General features: G+C 50.1%; 1 protein-coding gene across 2 annotated transcripts in view; it reads left to right on the plus strand.

Moving 5' to 3' along the window:
* The window catches only part of LOC119958024 (RAC-beta serine/threonine-protein kinase), a 111,338-nt gene that overhangs the window by 29,719 nt on the left and 65,507 nt on the right, over positions 1-16,112 (plus strand). Inside the window, exon 2 of one of the 2 annotated variants that reach the window (XM_038786288.1) lies at positions 12,864-12,939. The gene's annotated coding sequence lies outside the window, so the exon portion shown is untranslated. The remainder of the gene's footprint in view (positions 1-12,863; positions 12,940-16,112) is intronic. The other variant, XM_038786287.1, reaches the window with a different exon arrangement.

A 16,112-nucleotide genomic window follows, 5' to 3' on the forward strand; every position in this document is an offset into this window, starting at 1 on the left:
TTTGCCGAGGAAATGTATCTTTCCTAACAATACCGCATTTTGAGATTGGGATAGCACTCCCCATGAGAGGCGCACATGAACGAGCGAGACGAGGGCGGGAAGGGAGCAGGAGAATGGGAATGAGAAACACATCAGCCCTGATTGAATGGCAGAGCAGACTCGATGGGCTGAATGGCCTAAATCTGCTCCTATGTCTTGTGGTCCTAAGATGGTTCTTTATTACTTTTTTGGTACAGTCTAACATGGGTATTAGGAGCAGAAGTAGGCAATTTAGTTCTTCAAGCCTTTATCCGCCATTTAATCAGAACATGGCTGATCGATGGGTTTATAGATTTATAGTTACCTGATGGTAATCTGGGGTTTCCAAAGTAATGACTTGATTTGAGAAACTGAGGGTCATAAATGGCGATCAAAATTGCACAGTATTGAAAGACTTGATACCATCATTACTTTCCAAGTTCTTTTCTCCAGGAGTTGCACCCGAGTTCTTGGTTTGCTATTTATAGAACTGTACAGCACAGAACAGGCCCTTCGGCCCTCGATGTTGTGCCGAGCAATGATCACCCCACTCAAACCCACGCACCCACCCTATACCCGTAACCCAACAATCCCCCCTTTAACCTTACTTTTTAGGACACTACAGGCAATTTAGCATAGCCAATCCACCTAACCCGCACATCTTTGGACTGTGGGAGGAAACCGGAGCACCCGGAGGAAACCCATGCACACACGGGGAGGACGTGCAGACTCCGCACAGACAGTGACCCAGCCGGGAATCTAACCTGGGACCCTGGAGCTGTGAAGCATTTATGCTAACCACCATGCTACCCTGCTGCCCCAAAACACCCTGTTCTATGTTCTATGTTTTAAAAAAAAAAAAAAATTTAGAGTACCCAATTAATTTTTTTTTTGATTTAGGGGCAATTTAGCGTGGCCAATCCACCTTTGGGTTTGTCGGTGTGAGACCCACGCAGACACTGGGGAATGTGCAAACTCCACACAGACAGGGACCCCGGGACTGGGATCCATCCCAGATCCTCAGCACTGTGAGGCAACCGCCCTATCCTTCTCGGAGTTGACCCAGTCCGTATCCCAAAAAAGGTGCTGCCTTTGAATTTAGAAATTGTTTTTGATTCCAAAGTCTGAATTGTTAGGAAAATTGACAACAGTGCTGGCCCCCGAACAGTGGGATCCCAGTTTGGAGCTTCTTCGTGCAATTTTACCTCCTAGATGTCTTTAAAATTTCCGCTAAGTAATAATATTCTTTATTAGTGTCAGAAGTCGGCTTACATTAACAGTGCAATGAAGTTACTGTGAAAATCCCCTCGTCGCCACATTCCGGCGCCTGTTCGGGTACACGGGGAGAATTCAGAATGTCCAATTCGCCTAACGAGCACGTCTTTCGGGGCTTGCGGGAGGAAGCCGGAGCACCCGGAGGAAACCCGCGCAGACACGGGGAGAACGTGCAGACTCCGCACCGATTTTGACCCAAGCCGGGAATCTAACCTGGGTCCCTAGCGCTGTGAGGCAACAGTGCTAACTGTGCGACCAAAGTTTTGATAGTCTCGGTGCCGAGAATGTTTCCATTTGGGAAGAAAAGCTATTGGCCATTCATGTGAAATGCTCATCGAGAAATCCAGTAGGCAATTCGGGAGAAAAGGGTAAAATGTGGAGCGTCTCACCACACTGAATGGGTGGGCCGAATGGTACAGGTGATTTAAGGTGAGCCAGTGTAAGCACTCGGGTAAAGGAAATGGAGAGATATGCTGATCAGAGTTTGATATGGGCAGGAGGAGGCTCGGGGTGGAGTGTAAAAGTGCTGGTAGGGGCCAACCGTGCTGCTTTCACCTGGTAATTGTATCCAAAATCAGAGACTAACAGGCTAGGCGTTTCAGAGACCAGATGGAGGGCAGAAGAGGAGCTGAATTTTGAGAGCGAGAGAGTGTGTCTGCCTCCTTCTGTGACTGTGTGCCCACGTGGTGGCTGTCCTTCCCAGCAGATTCCGAGCCCGTGCCACAGTGGTTGGCACTGCTGCCTCCTAGCACTAGGGACCTGGGCTCAGTTCCGGCCTTGCTTCACTGGGTTTCCTCCGGTTTCCTCCCACAGTCCAAAAGTGTGCCGGTTAGATGGATTGGCTGTGCTAAATTGCCCCTTAGTGTCCAAAAGGTTAGGTGGGGTCACTAGGTTACGGGGATAGAGTGGAGGCGTGTGAGAGTGTAGATGAAACTGATATTTTTCTCATTGCTGTAGCATTGCTGCCTGGGGGATTGGAATGTGTGTGCTGTTTATTTGATGAGGGTAATCTGTACCAGATGACACCTATGCAAAGACTGGCATATATCATTTAGGGTACTTCACACCACCCTGCTCTGTGTTGAAGGCCGAACACAGTGATACGCTGCTGTCCCTCGGCAAACTGTGCCCACTGATCGTACAGCCAGCACCCTCACCCGGTCTACATGCTGGAAAGGGGTTGGATTGGGATGGGCACTCGGCCCTTCTCCTTGGTTGGGTCGATGTATCTGTCCCTATCAGACTAAGCTCCGAAAGATCCCTTCCTTGTGAAGGGCCCCCTCGCTGGCTATCCCCATGTCATAGATTTGTCGAATCGTACAGCAGAGGCCATTTAGCCCATCGTGACTCTTGAACAAGCAGTCTAATCAGTTCCACTGCCCCGATCTTTCCCCATAGCCTCTCAGTTCTTATCCTGCACCCTCACAAAGCCCTCGATATCCTGCCTGAAGTGCTTCCGGGGGGGGGGGGGGGGGGGGGAGGAATGCTGCACTGTTGGGGGGGGGGGGGGGGAGGAGATGGGTGATGCTGCACTGTCGGGGGAGGTGGGGGGGGGGGGGGGGGCTGCCCATGCTCAGTGGAGGGCCCCGGTCTTCCTGCGGAGATGTAAGATGTAAACCATCCCGCGGCACTATTGCGAAGAAGTGCCGGGGCGTTATCCCTGATATACTTGCGAATGTTTATCCCTCAATCAACGTAATAACAGATGATCTGATCCTATCGCATTGCTGTCTGTGCGAGCTAGCTGTGTGTAAATTAACTGCCGTGTTTCCTACATTACAACACCGACTACATTACAGCCGATGAAGCCCTTTTTATTTTGAAGAAGCATCCAGTGGTTGTGAATAGTGCAGCGTGCGTGCAAGCCTTACTTTTCTTTCTGAGGTCTAAACCGAGATTTATTACAGGGTCAGCGTGACATCCTGTCTGCTTGTACTCTGCCCCGAGTTATAAAGCCCCAGGATCCTGGAACTTTTTTGAACCGTCTTCTCAGCCGGCCCTGCTACCTTCCTGCAGCCCTTTGAGCTATTGTCCCTCCGTTGTTTGGTGCTGTACGTGATGGCGGAGCCTGTGCCCTCGAGGCCGAGTCCTTGCTCTTGGCTGCTGCTGGTGTGGGATCTAAACTCAGCCGTAGAATCTGTCTTGTGTTGACCCTCAAGGTGCCAAGCTATTCTGGGTGCGGCTTTAGTTGTTGCCCCTTTGGTGCCTATTTCAAAAATCAAACACACCATTGTTTGGAAACAAAACCTACCTTTGCTCTGATTGTTTAACTGTAAATATTATCAGGAGACCCTTGGTGGGGGTGCTGGCGAGGGAGGGGTTAGTCGACCTGACCTTACAGTAAATAAAACCGAATTTAGAAAAAACTTCAACTGCTTCCTCTTCCAGACGATTCTCTTTCCAGTGGCGTTCCCTGCTCGGCCACAACCCCGTGGAGCTTGCAGAGCTGCCGGCACGTTACCCCTGGATCAGGAATCCTGCGCGGGGAGGTTTGCAGACGGCGCCCCGGGGAAGCGGTGCGCTAGTCGGGACCTGGAAGCGCGACGTAGGCCGGCTCGGGCTGCGACCTGGTAAAAGCCACCCCCTCACAATGAGCACCAGACCCGCCGCTGTCGGGATCCGGGTCCTTTGCACTCAACCCGTCGCCCCCTTTGGGACCAAACTCTCGGGACTGGCGTGCAGGAGTTAGAGGAGTGTCGGGGCATCGGGTTACTCCTGCAGGTACTGTGAGCAGTTTGCAGGTTCTTAATGCTTCCCTTCCTCCTCCGGTCTTATTACAGCCAAGATGTCTGTTGATTGTCAATTTGAGACTGGAAAAATAGATTCAAATAAGTAAAAGTTGTGTTTGCAAAGTGCCCTTTTGTGATGCTGGCATATTCCAACATGCTTTCCACTCCGAGTCGTTCTTGTCATGTAGAAATTTTTGCACAGCCTGTCCCTGTAATCAGCAATGTGTAAGTGACATGGTGATTAGTGATTTTAGTTGCCTGAGGGATAAATATTTGGATGGCTTTCCATCAAATTGTGTCATGACATCCTTTGCAGGCGATCACTTGGTTTAATATCTCAGCCAAAAGAGACCCTTCCAGCAGTGCAGCACTCCCTCAGTACTGCATTGGGCGTGCCGAGCGATATTGTGCTCGAGGCTCCTCTGATGTGAAATTTTACTGCCCGCAGACCGGGTAAGGATGGCAGATTTCCTTCCCCAGAGAGCATCAGTGAACCAGATAATTCTCCACATCAGTTCAGTGGTTTTATAATCACCGTTATCGCTGCCAGCGTTTTATTCTAGATTTATTTAACAAACTGAATTTAAATTCCCCACCTACGTTGATGGAAGTTGAGCTCCTGTCTTGAGCTCATTACAAAGGATAAGAACAAACAAAGCAAAGTACAGCACAGGAACAGGCCCTTCGGCCCTCCAAGCCTGCGCCAACCTTGCTGCCCGTCTAAACTAAAATCTTCTACACTTCCTGTGTCCGTATCGCTCTATTCCCATCCTACTCATGTATTTGTCAAAATGCCCCTTAAACGTCACTATCGTCCCTGCTTCCACCACTACCTCTGGCAGCGAGTTCCAGGCACCCACTATCCTCTGTTAAAAAAAAAACTTCCCTCGCACATCTCCTCTAAACCTTGCCCCTCGCACCTTAAACCTATGCCCCTGAGTAATTGACCCCGCTACCCTGGGGAAAAGCCTCTGACTAACCACCCTGTCTGTGCCCCTCATAATTTTGTAGACCTGTATCAGATCACTCCTCAACCTCCGTCGTTCCAGTGAGAACAAACCGAGTTTATTCAACCAGAGTTGAGTAAGATAACCACAGTGCTCCCTGTACAATGGACAGGTTTCTAAATGTGAACATATTTATTTAGAATTTTAAAAAATTGCTGCAAAAGTGGAATAGGAAGTAGGGTTTTGTCGATGTGGTGTGTGTGTGCAGAAGTGACGTTTCTACTTTATAAATAGTAGCAACATGTTCGCATGTTAATGGCTAAGATCTGGAATGCACTGCCCGAGAGAGTGGTGGAGGCAGGTTCAAACGAGGCATTCAGGGGGGAACTGGACTGTTATCTGAAAAGAAAGAATGCGCTGGGTTACCGGGAGAATTGCACCAAGAACATTGCTCGCTCAAGGAGCTAGCACAGATGTGATGGGCTGAAGGGCCTCTTCCTGTGCTGAAACCATTTGGCGACGGAAGACTGCCTACAGCTTTCCCCACTTAACGTGTTTTCCAGTTCACAAACTGGTAAAGAGTGATTTTCAGCACCGCATGCCCTCAAGAAATCCCTCTGCTGCACAACCAATAAAGTACCAGCTTTATGTAGGAAAGTGAGGAATGTGATGAATGGCTCTTTGATCTATTTTTGGGTGGTGTTGACTGGGGTAGGGGAATAGTGGGGAGAGCAGGATCAGGACACTGGGAGACTTTCCTACCTCTCTGCAAGGGAAACGCATCTTTTGCAACCACTTCAACGTGCAGGTGAGATCTTGGTTTGACACCTCTGATATTGCAACACGCCTTCAGCACTGCACCAGTTAGGATAATGGACCAAGTGTGCTGGAGGGAGGGGCCTTGAACCCACCGCCCTCTGTAATCGATTGGTTAACCTGGTTTGGGTGGAGACTGTGCCCCTAAAATCGACTTCTTCACCTGAACTTTCTGGTCACCCGTACTGCCACATCTATGACTAGCGTTCATATTTTGACTGATTTAAGCTCCATGAAAGCACCTAGGGAAATATTAATACTTTAAAAGATGTTCGATAAGTACAGGTTGTGTGACAGAATGGTTACAGTTCAGAAGGCGCCCACTCAGCCCATTGTATCCGCTCCAGCTCTGAACAATTCCTTTCGCATCATTCTCCCTCCCGCCTTCTTGTTCTAACCCTGCACGCTCTTCCTTAGGACAGCACAGTGGTTAGCACTGCTGTCTCACAGCTCCAGAGACCTGGATTTGACTCCCACCTCGGGTGACTGTGTGGAGTTTGCACGTCCTCCCCGTGTCTGCGTGGGTTTCCTCCGGGGGCAGCACGGTAGCATGGTGGTTAGCATAAATGCTTCACAGCTCCAGGGTCCCAGGTTCGATTCCCGGCTGGGTCGCTGTCTGTGTGGAGTCTGCACGTCCTCCCCGTGTGTGCGTGGGTTTCCTCCGGGTGCTCCGGTTTCCTCCAACAGTCCAAAGATGTGCGGGTTAGGTGGATTGGCCATGCTAAATTGCCCGTAGTGTCCTAAAAAGTAAGGTTAAGGGGGGGTTGTTGGGTTATGGGTATAGGGTGGATACGTGGATTTGAGTAGGGTGATCATTGCTCGGCACAACATCGAGGGCCGAAGGGCCTGTTCTGTGCTGTACTGTTCTATGTTCTATGTGCAGGTCAATTGGATTGGCCACGCTAAATTGCCCCTTAGTGGGTTAGGTTAGGTGGGGTAACAGGGATAGGGCGGGTGGTTTAGGCCTGGGTCGGGTGTTCTTTCGACGTCTCAGTATAGACCTGATGGGCCGAATGGCCTCCTTCTGCACTGTAGGGATTCTATGATCCCTTTTCGAGTTGGCTTTGTATGCAGGCAGTTGACCGAATTGACGTTTTGAAGGTTATGAAGGGAATTGATCAAAGCAAGGAAACCATTCGCTGGTTAATGGTTCAAATCTGAATAGGGCCTAGTGTCACGTGAGGAGTATACATGAAATGAGTTGAAGTTTCCTACTCTGGACTAAATTGTCAGGAAAGTACATTGATGTGGACAGTGTAAGTGAGTTCAATGAGCAATCGAGTGTGTTGCCGGAGAGTGAAGGATGTGCTGAGACTGGGTCCAATGCTCATTCATCACCCTCCACACATGAAAGGCAGGGCACTCGGGAGTGAGACATTTCATTACACACGGCTGAGTGGAAATCTGAAACACTTTCTCCTTTTCCCCCGTACCCAGGTCAGTTATAAATGTCAAAACTGCGATTGACGTGGACCATTCCCAGTTCTCCGTCCACTCCCAGTTCTCGGTCAAAGCCAACTTTCCCATCCACTGCCGTTGCTTGCCCAATCCGCTTGCCTGACTTGGGAGCCTCGGGCAAGCTGCACTTTCCCCCATGTAAGCGCCGGCAAGACCAAAATGGTTCCGCCATCGTGCCGTTCAAATCCCTCCGTGGCCCTGCTACTCGATTGCTGATGAGACAAAACTAGGTGGGAATGGGAGTGGTGAGGATAATGTTCAGAGGCTTCAAAGACGATTTGGACAAGTTGAGTGAGCGGGAAAATGCGTGGCAAATTCAGTATGATGTGGATAAGTGTGACGTTGTCCACTTTGGCAGGGAAAATAGAATGGGAGAGCTTTGTTGAAATGAGGACAGATTGGGAAATGTCGCTGTACAAAGGGACCTCTGCAGGTGCAGCAAGCAATTTGGAAGGCAAATGGGCCTTCGTTGCGAGAGGACTTGAGTACAGGAGCAAGGATGTCATATTACAGCTGGACAGGGCCCTTGGTGAGACCACGTCTAGGCTATTGTGGACAGTTTGGGTCTCCTTACCGCAGAGGGAGTGCGGTTATGGCTCATCAGACTGAGTCCTGGGGTGGGGCGATGGTATATGAGGAGAAATTGGGTCGACTGGGCCTGTATTCACTGGAATTTGGAAAAATCAGAGGGGGGGGGGGGGGGGGGGGGGGTCATTGAAAAGGGCTGGACAGACCTCACTCGGAGGGTGGTGAACCTGCAGAATTCTCGACCATAGAAGGCCGGCGTGGCCAGGTCACTGAATATACGTAAGAAGGAAATAGATTTTTTGGCACTAGGGGCCAAAGGGCACGGGGGGAGTGTGGCATTGACTTAAACGATCCGGCAAAATCCTATTGGATGGTGGAACAGGCTAAAGTGGCTGAATGGCCTGCTCTTATTTTTCTATGTTAGGAGTCAGAGCCACTCTGTGTGACAATGGGGGTGATTGGTGAATGGTTATTGGGACCTGGGTTTTGGACAAGTGGACAGATCAGAGGGATTGGAAAAACCAATCCAGTGAAGTGTTGTCCAATGCAATAGCTTCCCACCTGGCTAATTGGGAATTCCGACAGGATTGTGTTTTGATCTTTGAGTAATTGACTATCTTGTATAGTGTGTGTGATATGTACACATGGGTGTGGGGGGTCGGTTTGGAAGGTATGTGTGTGCGCGCGCACCTCTCTCACACCTGTTACTCTTGAACTACACCGGCTCCCGAGGGTTTGGAGTTTCAGCAGCAGAGGAGCTGAACTGGGAGGCGGACAGCACAGTAAAGATGCAGATTTGAGTCCTGCTGACAGACAGGATGTGGGTTTGAAAAGCAGAGCTGGAGGGTCCGAGGGTTTTGCACAGTTCGATTCAGCCTGTGTATGTGGCCGGGGAGGGGTGTGGAAGGGCCAGGAGACACCCAGCAAACCTCCCTGATGGGCTTTGAGTGAAGCCTTCGTCCAATGTATTCCCAGAAGGGGGAAGTGGAATTATCCCCCACCCCCGGCCATCTACTGATTAAACTGGGACGAGTGGGGTTTGCCCAGTTGGCCTTTTGCCTGTGGGTGATGGGGTTTACCCTGTGGGAGGTGGTAACTGCTGTAAACAGGAAATAATTCTGCTGAAGACAGAAATTGTGACTCTTAAAAAGGAAAGACATGCAAGAAAGGCGGCACGGTGGTTAGCACCGCTGCCTCACAGCGCCAGGGACCCAGGTTCAAATCCGGCCTCGGGTGACTGAGCGTGTAGAGTTTGCACTTTCTCCCAGTGTCTGCGTGGGCGTGCTCCAGTTTCCTCCTACAGCCCAAGGACGTGCAAGTTGGGTGGATTGGCCACGCAAAATTGCCTCTTGGGTGCGGTAGGGTTACTGGGTTAGAGGGGTAGGTGGGGGCATGGGCCTAGTTCGGTTGCTCTTTCACAAGGTCGGTGCAGACTCAATGGGCCGAATGGACTTCGGCACTGTAGTGAGTCGATGATTCTATTCTATGATTTTGCGTGGTGCCGTTCACAACCCCAGGGCGTCTCTAAGTAAACCGGGTAGTTTTTGATGTGTCATCATTGTATTAATGCAGGAGACACGGCGGCCAATTTGTGCGCAGCAAGATCCTACAAAGAGCGATGTAGTAATGAGTAGATCATTTTTGTTGTGATGTCAATCAAGGGATAAATACTGTTTAGGATGCTGGGGGCGGGGGCTAAAGGTAAGGGGGATTCCGGGGATCGGGTGGGTGGGGGTGTTGTAGCCTAGATAGGGTGCTCTTTCAGCGGGTCGGTGCAGGCCCCGATGGGCCAAATGGCCTCCTACTGCACTGTCGGGATTCTATGATTCTCATTTTATGATTTTGTGATAGCTTCCTTGCTCCTCTCTGAAATTGCGTCTTACATCCACACGCGCAGTCAGAGCCCCAGATTAATGTATTGATTGAAATGAGGCACCTCTGACACTGTCGCACGCCCTGGGTGCCGCGCTGCTGTGTCGGCCTCGATACCCAAAGGCAAAACTAACAAGGAATGAACACTGGCATTAAGATTTCTTAAAAAGCCATGTGTGCAAAGGTTTGGAAGTGACTGGGTGGAATAGTTAAAGAGCCAGCAAAACTCTTCCATTTGGGGCTTACGCGCACCGATTCGGAGCATTTACAACCTTGAATGTGGATGAAAGCTCCAGATTGCGATGGTTGGCCATGTATTTTCAGGATTTTCAATTCCAGTTGTTTAATTGCCCCCCCCCCCACCCCACACACACACACACACACACACACACACACAAACTATGTTTCTGGGTCCCCTTGTACAGAACCAGCTGCCATAAATCCTGAGGCCAATTTGTAACCCTGGACCACTTCCCTGATTTAGTGGGAAGTCTGGCAGTGTTCCTGCCGGAGGAAGAAAGGGGAGTGCGGACTGCTGTGCGGTGGGAGGAGTGTATGGAGGGGAGGGGAGGTTGGGGGCTGTATCATTCTCTCTCTCCCCCACCCTCACTCAGCGATACAGCCGCCACTGCTTCCTCTCTCGCTCAGCTTATTTTGAGTAACTGTTCTGTGTAAACAGATCGAGGGCCCACGTGATGGTTGTGGTGTACCTTTCTGTTTTTCTTGTGGGTTATTTACCGGACTTGGTGTCAAGCTGTTGGCTCTTTTAGAAGAAACCTGCGCAAACATCTAACCAACCGCATGCTATTATATTCTTTCTCAGAATTGTGTGTGTGTTATTTTCCCCTTTTTAAAATCCCCCCCCTCCCCCTGGTTGTTTATTCTAGCTGATCCATGGCCTCTGGGACTCCACTGGCACCTCGCCCTGAATGGCTGTTCCTCATCCTGTCAGTCTAGGCCGTGTGTGTTGGCAGACTCTTCACCCATGGGAGGCAGAGTTGCTGACCCAGATTGAACTCTCACCCGATAATCTGCACACTGCGACCTTTTGCAGCAGGGGTCAATGATCGGGGCTCGGCCCCAGTGTAACACCTGATACCCAACACCAGAACTGGAACGTGGGACCGTCCAGCTGGCCATCCGGGGGAGGCTAGTCGGTGTCTACTTTTGTTTTTAAAAAAAAAGAGTAGCTGGTACGCACGGTTGTCACTGTGCGTCAATGGCGGGGGGGAGTGAATGTTCAAGGTGGTGGGTGGGATATCAGTCAAGCTTTGTCCTGGGTGGTGTCGAGCTTCTTGTTTGGTGTGTAGAGCCGAACATCTTCCTGCTAAGGGTGCACCTGCATCAATGGTGTGCAGCCCCCCGTTCACCTTGAACTGACCAGGGCACGGCGAGTATAAAAGGTGCAGAAAGACGAGCGTACATTTGTTTAGCGCCTGCCACATCCACAGCACTTTGGTGTGGCTATTCTCGTAAAATGGGAAACCGCCGGGCAGCACGGTGGCCTAGTGGTTAGCACAACCGCTTCACGGCGCTGAGGTCCCAGGTTCGATCCCGGCTCTGGGTCACTGTCCGTGTGGAGTTTGCACATTCTCCCCGTGTCTGCGTGGGTTTCGCCCCCACAACCCAAAAATGTGCAGAGTAGGTGGATTGGCCACGCTAAATTGCCCCTTAATTGGAAAAAATAATTGGGTAATCTAAATTTATTTTTAAAAAAATGGGAAACCGCCAACCCCTGGAGGCGAGATGAAGTAATGGACAGGCCGTCTGTTTTCAGCAATGTTGCTCGGGTGATGATATAGAATTTACAGTGCAGAAGGAGGCCATTCGAGTCTGCGCCGGCTCTTGAAAGAGCACCCTACCCAAGGTTAACACCTCCACCCTATCCCCATTACCCAGTAACCCCACCCAACACGAAGGGCAATTTGGACACTAAGGGCAATTTAGCACGGCCAATCCACCTAACCTGCACATCTTTGGACTGTGGGAGGAAACCGGAGCACCCGGAGGAAACCCACGCACACACGGGGAGGATGTGCAGACTCCACACAGGCAGTGACCCAAGCCGGAGTCGAACCTGGGACCCTGGAGCTGTGAAGCAGTTGTGCTATCCACAATGCTACCGTGCTGCCCATAAATATTGACCTTGCAGGGTTAGCACTGCTGCCTCAGGGCGCCAAGGACCCGGGTTCCATCCCGGCCCTGGGTTGCTGTCCGTGTGAAGTTTGCACATTCTCGCCGTGTCTGTGTGGGTCTCGCCCCCACAACCCAAAGATGTGCAGGGTAGGTGGATTGGTCACACTAAATCATCCCTTAATTGGACAAAAAAATGAATTGGATACTCTTAACTTTTAAAAAAATATATATTAACCATGCAAACATTCTTGCTGTTTTCAGAGAGGGAAGACAGAGCCTTAATTTAATGTCTCATCTGAAAGACAGGACCTCCAACAGTCCTGCACTGGGCAGATATCTCAGCCTTCAGTCCCCTGTGGTTTAATGGGTAGTATACCATCCACTCTGGTGCCATGCACTATAGGCCAGAGGTCCCATCCTGTCTGTATGGAGTGTTTGCAGAGGTTAGGTTAGCTAATTGTTGGGTTACGGGTATAGGGTGGGTGCGTGGGTTTAAGTGGGGTGATCATTGCTCGGCACAACATCGAGGGCCGAAGGGCCTGTTCTGTGCTGTACTGTTCTATGTTCTATGTAATCGTAATAACGATGATCACGTTTCTACAGTTCCTCTCGATGCCCCTACTTTTTTCCAACACCTTGGGCCATGGGTTTGCTGAGAGATGCCCCGCACAGTCCAATTGTCTGTTGGCACACGCTGGCCACAGTCACAAATGGCCAAGTAGCGTCGAGTGCTTATAATCGTCCCACAGCTGGAGTCTGAAAATCATTGGGTGACATCCTTTGGGGCGGCACGGTGGCACAGTGGGTAGCTCCAGGGATCCCGGGTTCAATTCCGGCCTTGGGTGTAGAGTTTGCAAGTTCTCCCCGTGGCTGCAGGGGCTGACTCTGGATGCTCTGGTTTCCTTCCACAGTCCAAAGACTTACAGGCTAGGTGGTGTTACTGGGTTACCGGGATAGGGCAGTGGTGTAGACCTAGGTAGGGTGCAGACTTGATGGGCCGAATGGCCTCCTTTGGTACTGTAGGGACTCCATGGTTCAAAGTGTTTGTCTTAAGTTTGTAAATTGTTTTTTTTTTGTTGTTTAGGTTTGTCCACATCGGCCAAGACTCTCCCAACAGAAAGAGTGGGCGAATGCCCCTCAGCTCGGTCCTGAGGAGGTAGGTGAGCAGTCCCTCTCCCCCGCTCTCTTTATTATTCTTTCTCCTCGTTCACTTGGCTAATACTGACGATCATTATCTGTGTCAGGTTTGGGATGTGCCTACACGGGCTGCGCTCTGATCCATTGCGACCCGGTCATAGATGTGGGTGAGTCCCATGATTTCACTCTGTCAGAGTCCCTTTCTCCCGTCCATTTCAAGGGTGACTAGGGGTGGGCAACTAATTCTGGCCTTGCCAGCAACGCCCACACCCCAAGAACAAATGAACAAAAAAACAATCCACGTCTTGATCATTCCGGGGTCGTTGGCTCTAGGCTACTGGTCCCCTTTGTGTTGTTGTTGGCGGAGTATTCGCACTCGGCAGGGCAATGGGCGCTGGTTGGTGGGATGGGATTGGGAGGAATTAAGGTTTGTGTATGAATCACATGGCCCATCGGGCCTGCTCCGCCATTCAGTACAATCAAGGCTGATCTTGGGCTTCAACTCCATTTTCCCGTCCGCTCCCCATATCCCGAAATTCCCTGAGAGATTAAAAAAAAATCTAGTCTATTCCAGCCTTCAACATATTAAATGATAGTGCACCCACAACCCTTTGGGGTAGAGAATTTAGTGAATTCCAACGGTCCGCAACCCTTTTGACTGGGTAACCATTTAGCCACATAGGAACAGGAGTAGGCCATTCAGCCCGTCGAACCTGGCTCCACCATTCAATTGAATCACGGCTGGTTACCTACCTTAGCAGCACTTTCACTGCATTACCCCCAAATCCTTCGATGTCATTCGTCTGTAGAAATCTCTCTGTTTCTGTCTTGATAATGCTGCACGATTGAGCTTCCACAGCCCCCTCGGGCCGAGAATTCCAAAGGATCACCACTCTCTTGAGTGAAGAAATTCCCCCCTCCTCCAAATCGTAAGTGGCCTGCTCCTTATTCTGAGCCTCTGGACTCGCCAACCAGGGGAAAACATCTTATCTGTTGAGACTGTAAGAATTTTGCGCATTTCAATTAGGCACCCCCTCATTCTTTGAACATTTTCCTCTTATTAATAATAATCTTTATTAGTGTCACAAGTAGGCTTACCTTTAACACGGCAATGAAGTTACTGTGAAAAGCCCCTCGTCGCCACATTCCGGCGCCTGTTCGGGTACACTGAGAGAATTCAGAATGTCCAATTCACTTAACATGCATGTCTGACAAAACATGTCAAAACTGTGCTCCCAAATACAATCTCACCAAGGCTCTAAATCCAACAGCAGTGATGATCAGATGGCACCAAGCTTGGGTTAGAAAAGCCAAAATATGGAGAAGAAGGGAAAATGAATGAAGTGTGCACTTCTTTGGTGTGCCCGTGTGCGCGCGCGTATATGTGGCCAGGTTTAGCTGTTGTCACTGCAGATTCCATCCAATGCCGGTGTACGTCTGCTGCTTCTGAACGTTTAATGGCTGCAGAATCGCTGCTTAGTAATTGGCTGGTAGGAATTGTTTTCGCAGAGTCGGGATCTGTCCGTTAATATCGCGAGGCACTTTTCAAAGTTGTCCTGTTCCGTTTCTACCAAAGGACAACCCCCAGAATGCACCACGCCCATAGCTCACTGATGGTTTGGCACATCTCGATTCCAGGTTCTTCAGCATGTGCAAGCTAGTTGTTTTAATCATTACTTCCTGTTCAACTTGATCACTGCTTTAGCTCGTACTTTTACTACTGAACCCGCTGATGATGAATTTCTGATGTCAACGTCTGCCTGTCATGGTGTGCTTGCTGGCCTCCCACCAATGGTGGTGCTGTTGGGACACCTCTTCCCACCCTTCCCACCCCCCTTCAGAATTCTGTGCTGAACCAAAATCCAGATCTTTAAGAGAATTGACTGGACATGGTGGCAGGAAGAGATGCCATCTATCAAAGGGTATCGGGAGAAAGCAGAATAAAGGATGAGACAAGGTGGCTCAGGGTGAAATGTGGTGCAAAATTGATGGGCCATTTTGTGTTCCAACATTCTCTGACTCTTCATTTCCAGCATCTGCAGTTTTGGACTTGTATAACATGGCTTGATTTGCCTGTTTCGTCTCACTTCACATCAAGGCCAAAAAAAAAAGGTGATTCTTTATTATTTTGATCTGGTCGCCAAGGTGGGTTTGGGGGTAGTCAGCGAAGGGAGTGAGATTAGGAGGTATCTAACATGAGAGGGTCGTTGATGGTTCTTTTTCCGACACTGTCTCCTTCCCCTCGGAAAGTGCCCGTATCTGAAGGGATGAGGCTCAATGGACCACCTCGCCTGGATGACTGGTCATGGACAAACTGACAGCCAGCGCCGCAGGCATTTTGACTGTGGGGCATCGTGGCCCAGCGCAATTCCACTCACGTCTGGTAGCACAGTGGTTAGCACTGTTACTTCACAGTGCCAGGGTTCGATTCCCACTTGGGTCACTGTTTGTGCGGAGTCTGCACGTTCTCCCCGTGTCTGCGAGGGTTTCCTCCGGGTGCTCCGATTTCCTCCCACAAGCCCCGGAAGGCTTGTTAGGTGAATTGGACATTCTGAATTCTCCCTCTGTGTACCCGAACAGGTGCCGGAATGTGGCGACGAGGGGATTTTTACAGTAACATCATTGCAGTGTTAATGTAAACCTACTTGTGACAATAATAAAGATTATTGTTACATCCAGTGCCCACATGTTCGGGCAACCCGGACAAATTGGGAATGGTTCAATGCCGCAGATAGGAAGCAGAGAATTGACCCGGGGAACTCTGCCTGAGGAAGTTCACTTCTGTGAAGTTGTGGCTAAGGGGAGAGAATCAAACACAGAATGAGCTGCCTGGTTTTCAATTTCTGACCATGTTTTAGGCACTTCCTTAACCTGTAGCTGAAGGAACTTTGCATATTCCATTTTGTCAGTGGGTTAAATCTCCCGCATGCACTTCCAGCATTCCTACTGGCAGGACAATCTGTCCTCTTTTTTTTCCTCCTATCACTAATGATAGAGCATTCCGACTGCATCAACTCCCTGGAATCCCCTTCCTGAACCGTGTGTCCAGTTAACTCCCCGAGCCTAAGAATCCTTTCCAAGTTCTTCCCGCCGACTGGACATTCAGTTCCTTCTCCTGCGGCTCATTGTCTCCTGCACCTCTCCGACTTTCGCCTTGGGTGAGCGAGGAAAAGGAAGCCTGGCACCCTGGGTCAGC

This window comes from Scyliorhinus canicula, chromosome 27 (genome assembly GCF_902713615.1).
Source record: "Scyliorhinus canicula chromosome 27, sScyCan1.1, whole genome shotgun sequence".
NCBI lineage: Eukaryota > Metazoa > Chordata > Chondrichthyes > Carcharhiniformes > Scyliorhinidae > Scyliorhinus > Scyliorhinus canicula.